Source organism: Vombatus ursinus, unplaced genomic scaffold (assembly GCF_900497805.2).
Source record: "Vombatus ursinus unplaced genomic scaffold, bare-nosed wombat genome assembly UNPS02014973.1, whole genome shotgun sequence".
Lineage (NCBI taxonomy): Eukaryota > Metazoa > Chordata > Mammalia > Diprotodontia > Vombatidae > Vombatus > Vombatus ursinus.
Window position 1 is genome coordinate 21831483 of NW_020954751.1, and position 7616 is coordinate 21839098.

At 39.2% G+C, this 7616-nt stretch overlaps 1 pseudogene; it reads left to right on the top strand.

The window, feature by feature from the left end:
* The first annotated feature begins 3242 nt into the window (after positions 1 to 3242).
* LOC114030663 lies at positions 3243 to 7409 on the top strand (annotated as a pseudogene).
* The last annotated feature ends 207 nt before the right edge of the window (positions 7410 to 7616 follow it).

Consider the following 7616-nt stretch of genomic DNA (forward strand, 5'->3'; position numbering starts at 1 on the left):
AGGATTGTTTAACTTTAGTATTTGTACCTCCAGAACCTTGCATCTCACTGTCATATAATGGGTGCTTGATCAATGCTTATTGACTAGTTGATTGATTGTGGCAATCAGATGTCCAACATACTCCCACACAAGTATACTCAAAACCATTTTTATGCCAATATTCTCCCAGTAATGATATCTGATTACAAATCACAAATCCTAACAGTCTCCAAAGAATCAAAATTGTAGGTAACAAAAAATCCAATGAACAATATGCTATAAATTGTTAATGTCCAACACATATTTCTCCATACAAATTTAAAAGATCTGAAAGAAGTTTTTCAGTGCACTGCGTACACCCAATATTCAAGATTTATAGGAGGAAATGGGCAAGGATAGCATATGAACATGTATGTTGGGTTATAATCTGTACCTATAGGAGGTATACTTGATTTAGCTGCCAGAACTGTTACTTAAATTGGACAAATAACCTAATCTTTGGATCCCAGTTTCCTTATCTATAAAATGGGGTTACTACTTCCTACTTGATCCACAAACCTCTAAGATTTTAATATTAGTAGCAGTAATAATAATTCAATTTATATCACATTTTATAATTCATAAAACCCTTTCCCTCATAACAACGCTGTTGAGTCAGTAGGGTAGGTATTTTTTTTGTTTGTTTGTTTTATTTTTTATTGGGAGTAAATTTTTGGTTTGTTTGTCTTTTGGACTACAGTTTCATTGATATGAATTACACTGATATGAACTCTGGGTAAGGACACTCCCTCCACCAATTCTGATTGGCATCTGCTCAGTGTGGCACCATACTCTGTGAGTTCCCTGGGGCAGTGAGAGGCTAAATTACTTGCCTGGAATCTACAGCCCCATGTGTCAAAGATGAGATTTGAATACAGGTTTTTGCGACTCCAAGGCCAGTTCCTTATCTATAATGTCACACTATTTCATGTGTAAATATTAATAATCATCATTTTCTAAATGAAAAAATGGAGACTCATAAAGGTTAAGTGACTAACTCAAATTTGCACTGCTAATCAGTTGTGAGCTGGAGAGGGTGGGCAGAGCACTAACGGTGAACACTGGGATCAATCTCCTGCTACATCATTTGTTCCACTACCCTAAAGCTTTCTTTCCTCCCAGGAAAAGGCTCAACCTCTTTCTTTAATTTTTCCTTCATTCTTCAGGACCAAGTAACCTCAAATACACTAAAGATGTCACCATATTTCACATCTAAGTGTTTTTTCCCCTGAATCCATTTCAACAAGTTTGAAGGCTGTAAAACCTCCAGTGATAAAATATCCTGAATTGTGCTTCTTGCTTGAAAATTACTAAATTAATTTTGATATCATGATAACCAGTTTCCCTGCTGTTTCCATATCTTTTAATACCCACAGCATGAAGGTTCCTTGTATGCAGGACAATGATGGATACACCTGGTATTGTTAAAAAAAAATTCAAAACACGCAGAGCATTGAATGGAATGAAAGTAGATGCAAGAGCATCATTCTATTTGATGTGATGCTCAGTTGCTGGTTATCAATCAAACATCACAATTTATCTAATAGTGACACTATTTAGATAATTCTGAAATTAGAAGTTTTTATGTGCTATTATGAATGACAGCAGTCATTCTCAAAGAGCAGAGTAATTTGCAAAAGAAAGGTGCATTTGTTTCTCATTGTTCAAGATGGTATTTTCTATTGTATGTATATATAGCAAATGAATTATAAACACTAAGCTAGTAATTTTAAATTGTCACTATTTTATGTGTTGGTGGCCTTTCTCTCCCTCTAACCCACCCTTGGTAATAAGAATAAGAATATATTTTGTGTCAGTAATTCAAAATACATGATTTCCACTCATGTGATTCTACCATATGTTAGTCAACTATTTCATGAATTGCTCAGTTCCCTGCCTCCCACCCCCATCATCAGTTTGGACTCAATACTCTGGTGATGTACCTTGTGGAATTTAGCTAAGCTGATTCTCAGAAAATACACATATTCTTCCTCACTGAAGCCTGGACTTGAACACTGGCCAGAACTATATCTCTATGGCATATATCTATATCTAATCTATACCTGTTACTATATCTATCATCCATATCTAAATCTGTACTTAGGTCTATATCTGATCTAAATCTACATTCTGACAATAAATAACTGCTACTGGGTCCAAGGGGTTGAGGTATTGCACCTACTCCCATTCCACTAAGGGAGTCAGCTCTGGATCCACAAAAATAGTCTGGATAGGGTTCAGACCTGCAGGAGACTCACCTTCTAATAACCTCCCTCTTCTCATCTCATTGGCTTACTATACCCCAATTCCAGTACCTGGGATGAAATTGGTTATCATAATTTCCAACTCCAAAGACCTCTTCTCTATCCTCATTGTTTTTGACTTTTCTGCAACCACTAACACTGTTGATCACCCTTTTTTTTCTTTTTTTTCTTTTTTTGGCTAGGCAATGGGATTAAGTGACTTGCCCAGGGTCACACAGCTAGTAAGTGTTATATGTCTGAAGCTGTATTTGAACTCAGGACCTCCTGAATCCAGGGCTGGTGCTTTATCCACCACAACACCTAGCTGCCCCAGATCTCCCTTTTCTTGATATTCTCTTATCTCTAGGTTTATAGGACACTACTCTCTCCTCGTTTGCCTCCTGTCTTTCAGACAGATCCTTCTCAGATTCCTTTGCTAGATTCTCATCCACATTATGCCCTCTATTCATAAGTGTCCCTTAGAGTTCTCTTCTGAGCCCTCTTGACTTATGCCTATATGTATTTAATTATCAACTCTATGCTGATGATTCTCAAATCTGCTTATCCTGACTTAACCTACCTGCTGACCTCCAGACTCATAACTTCAAATGTCTTTCAGACATTTCAAACTAGATATCCAATAGACATCTGAACTCATTATTTTTCCCACCTAACCTTTTTTCCCTATGCTATAGAGAGCAATACCATTCTCTCAATCCCTCCAGCTCACAATCTAGGTGTCACCATGGATTCTTCACTATTTCTTTTCCAGTCTGTTGCCAAGGACTCTCAATTTCAATTTTTCAACATTGCTCAATGATGGCTCTTATCTCCTCTGACACTGTCACCACTCTGGTAAAGTCTCCATCATTTCATTCTTAGACTATTGCAATAGCCTGCTGATGGGTTTGCCTGTCTCAAGTCTCTCCTTACCCTAATCTTTCCTCCATGGCTTCTCTGCATTGGTAATGGATTATGGGTATGGAAAATTGCAGATATAACACCGAATACCATGACCCTCACTGCCTGGTCAGCCAGGTGTCATTTTTGCCCTTCCATCAAGGTTCTCCTGGATGTTTAAGGGGATTTGGGGGTGTCTAGATTCTGTTCAAATGGCTCTAGTCCCCACCAATGATGTTCTTTCACATGTAAATGTGAAAGCCAATTCCATTTAATCACAGTCAGATTAGCTTTCATAAAAAAAAAATTACTTCAATGATATAATTGCAAATATACAAACTTACTGCCCCAACATATGAGAGTCCAATCCCCTCTATCCATTCCACTTCATTCTCTAGGGAAGGGAAGGGAACTAGTTTCATAATTTTGCTCAATTTCTATAGAGCATAGTACAAATTGCAAGTCCAAAAGTCCCCTCTGGTCTGAGTGCAGACTGTCTGCAAATGGTTCTACCCCCCATTGATGGTACTCTCCCAAATGTAAAGATGGCCCCAGAAAGCCATTTCCACTTTTTCACTAACAGTCAGATTAGTTTTTTTTCTTTTTTCTTTTTTTCTTTGTGGCTAGGCAATGGGATTAAGTGACTTGCCCAGGGTCATACAGCTAGTAAGTGTTATGTGTCTGAGGCCAGATTTGAACTCAGGTCCTCCTGAATCCAGGGCTGGTGCTCTATCCACTGTGCCACCTAGCTGACCCTCAGATTAGCTTTTTAAAAACACATGTAATATAATTGTAAATACATATGCTCATAGGAATCAAATTCTCTTCTCCTATACCACCTCAGTCTCTCAGGAGGGGAAACGGATTAGGTCCATAGATTAGTGCAGTTCCTACAGAGCACAGTCCCAGCTCCAAGTACAAAAGTCACCTTTTGTTCACGTTTCAGGTACCTTGGCTTACTCTAGACTTCCTTGCCATCCAGGCTGGCTGTACTATCCCACCTGGAATCCTAGTTTCAAGTTTCGCATGGCTTGAAATCTAGGTCTACTAGAGATTACTGCCATCATCTGGACCTGAGAAGGACAAAAGGAAAAGAACAGAAATGAAAGAAAGACCTCCAGGCCAATTTCTTGGATCCAAGACTTCTCTCACTAGTTCAGTTTATGGTAGCCCTCCTTTGGATAAACTGTGAATTTTGCCCTCTGGATACAGTAGGAAGAAGCATGAAGGAAAAGAGATTGTCTTAGTCTCACCAGTTTTAAGATGATGCCTTTTCTGGCTGATTCAGGCTACATAGCCAGTTGAAAAAGGCTACCCCCACTGATGTGGGTGCTTCCATGTTTGGCAATCTGAGCATGCCCATGCAGGGCCTATTGGGGTGCCTCCATGTTAGATGATCTGAGAAAGCTCTAAAAGTCTCATTACACAGATAATGTCAGATTTTTCATGTATTGAGTATTTTTGGTGATTTTTTTATACTCATTTTGATATTCTTTGTTGAAGGAAGTGATACAATGTGAACAGCAGGTCATGTAAAAACAAAAGATATCAAAATAAACTTATTTTAAAGAGAACAAAACAAAGTGAATTATAATGATCTTAATTATAGAACTTGTTTTAAAGAAATTATCTCTTTTAATCAACATGAAGAGGGCCATAGAAGTGAGGTATGATCTACAATGTTACCACCCCCTTTCTTTCAATGACTCATATTATTTCCTCAAATCATATCGATTTGCCTTCTATAGATGTTGTTATCATTATCATTCAAATGTGGTACCCAGAATATAAAGCAATAACCTGTCTCAAGACACTATATTTTTGTTTTTAATTCAGCCTTAGGTTATTTTTCTCTTCTTAAGCTCTCATTTTATTCCTAGTTATAGCATACAGGTGACCCCAATTTCTTTTTAAAATAATTAATGTTAGGAAGGTATTTCTTAGGGTAAGCCCAAATTTGCTTCTTTGAAACTATTTTAAAAATTCTTCCATCTGAAAACAAATAGATCAAAGATTCTTTTTCCACATGATAACACTTCAAACACTTAAAGAAAGTTGTCATGCTACCGCACATCAAATCTTCTTTCATCTAGGATAAATATCAGCAGAGTTTTCAATAAGTTTTCATATTACATGAAGTTGAAACGTTTCATCCTCCTAATGACTCTCCTTATGAAATTCTCTAACTGACCAATGTTCTTTAAAAATATGATGCTTAGGCTTATATAAATTGATGCAAAGTGAAGTGAGCAGAACCAGAAGAAGATACACATAACAGCAGTAATATAAGGATGATAAACTGTAAAAACTACTCTAACCAAAACAATGATCCAATGTAAATTAAACCTACTCTCACATACCACCTCACACCTATCAGATTAACTAACATGATAGAAAAAAACAATGATAAATGTTGGAAAGGATGTGGAAAATTTTGAGATTCTAAGGCATTGTTGATGGAGTTTTGAACTAGTCCAACCATTCTAGAGAACAATTTGGAACTATGACCAAAGAGGTATAAAACTCTGCATACCATTTGACACAGCAATACCACCATTGCGTTCGTATCCCAAAGAGATCAAAGAAAAGGGAAAAGGACCGAATTGTACAAAAATATTTAAAGCAGCTCTTTCTGTGGTGGCAAAAAATTGGAAATTGAGGAGATTCCCATCAAATGGGGAATGGCTGAACAAGTTGTGACATATGGTTGTGATGTAATATTACTGTGATATAAGAAATGACAAGTAGGCCCTGAGCCCTTTCCGCTCTGGTGGTCATCTGGCTGGAGCCTCCAAGTATGTTTATCCATCTTTCTATGAAAAAATAAAATGGTTTCTAGACAAGTAAATTAAAACAATTGGACAGACTAATGTAACAGTTGCAAGATCTGGAAGAATGCAGATAAGAGCTTGAAGGAGATGAATATGAAAAAATCAAAAAAGAAACTTTGGAACACCTGGGTGAATTCAATGATTTGCTGAAGAAAATTACGTCTGGAAACATGACTTTGGTAGATGAACTTAGTGGGATGCAGCTGGCCATTCAGGTGGCCATCAGCCAGGCCTTTAAAACACCAGAGGTTATCAGATTGTTTGCAATGACACAGACAGGGCAGCTGTGGACAACGTTAGCAGAGATGGACAGAGACCTGATGGTTGGAAAACTGGAAAGAGAGTAGATACTGACCGAAACTTGGAGAAAAGTTGACTGCTGACAATGAGGCCTTCCTGCCCACAAATGCAAGCGCAGCCCTCGGGCAGTTTGAGAAAGGCCCCTCTGACCTTGACTCTGGGGAGAAAGTCCTCACTTTGGCAAGTTTTGAGGAGCTATGTAGAATCCCTGGGCATTGGTCATGGTACAAATAGCATTTTTTCGTTTTTCACTGCGGATCTAAAGTCATCTCTGAACTCTAGAGAACCTGGAAACACATTAACGGCGTGAGAAAAGCATAATGGAGGCATCCTCTGGCCCTGTCTGCATGCTTCACTAGTGTCTGTGGGCAGTGGGAGAGAGATGTGCCGCAAAGGATGGATGGATGGATGGATGGTCTCATTAAAACACACGTATATGCACACACACACACACACACACACACACACACACACACACACACACATGCACACACATCTTACCTTAGAATGGTCTGATTGTGGAAGGGAGCAGAGATGAGGTAGGAAGGCACATCTTCACCGCAGGCTCAATTTCTCTGTACATCTCTGCTCAGGTTCCTTGTTTGCTTATACTGATGGTGAATGTAGCCTTGTAGTAACAACAACTTGTTTACCTCTTCTGAATGTCCCCTCTCTATGGGCTTACTGCTTTTTCCATATCCTTAGGGCTTCCCAACTCAACAGAGGTCTTAAAGGAGTGAAATGATTTGCTCAAAGTTAGTGGCAGAGTCAGGATTAGAACCCAGACCTCTGGACTCCCAGTTATCTCTTCCTCCTACACCAGGCTGCCCCATGAAAATGGTTTCTATATTTATAGTCTTACTCTGTACAATTTAAGAAAGGTACTTGTGGAAGCCTGGATTTTTTGAAAACTCTGTATCCCAGCAAAAAAATGGAGCATCCCAGCAGCCCGTCTGCTCTCCGTATGAATGGAAGCCATTGTAGCTCTGAATTTTGAGCAGGGAATAATGGGGGCCCTATCGGTGGGAGCATCCTGGAGTCACCGAACCTCCTGCGTCATCTCGCCATGGAATCAACTGGAAATGGCATCATGGGGCCTGCCCTCTGTGACCCGTAGCTGTGACCCTGGGCCCATGGACTGGGAGCTGCTCCTCCCTTCCTGGTTTTCTAGTACTGGCATGAGTGTGCATGTGTGTGTGCGTGTGTGTGTGTGTGTGTGTGTGTGTGTGTGTGTACATGCACACGCTCAGCTGTTTCTCATTTCTTTGTCTGGCACCATTCTTGATTCTGTTTCCCCTACTTAGTTTTCTTTGCACATCACGCA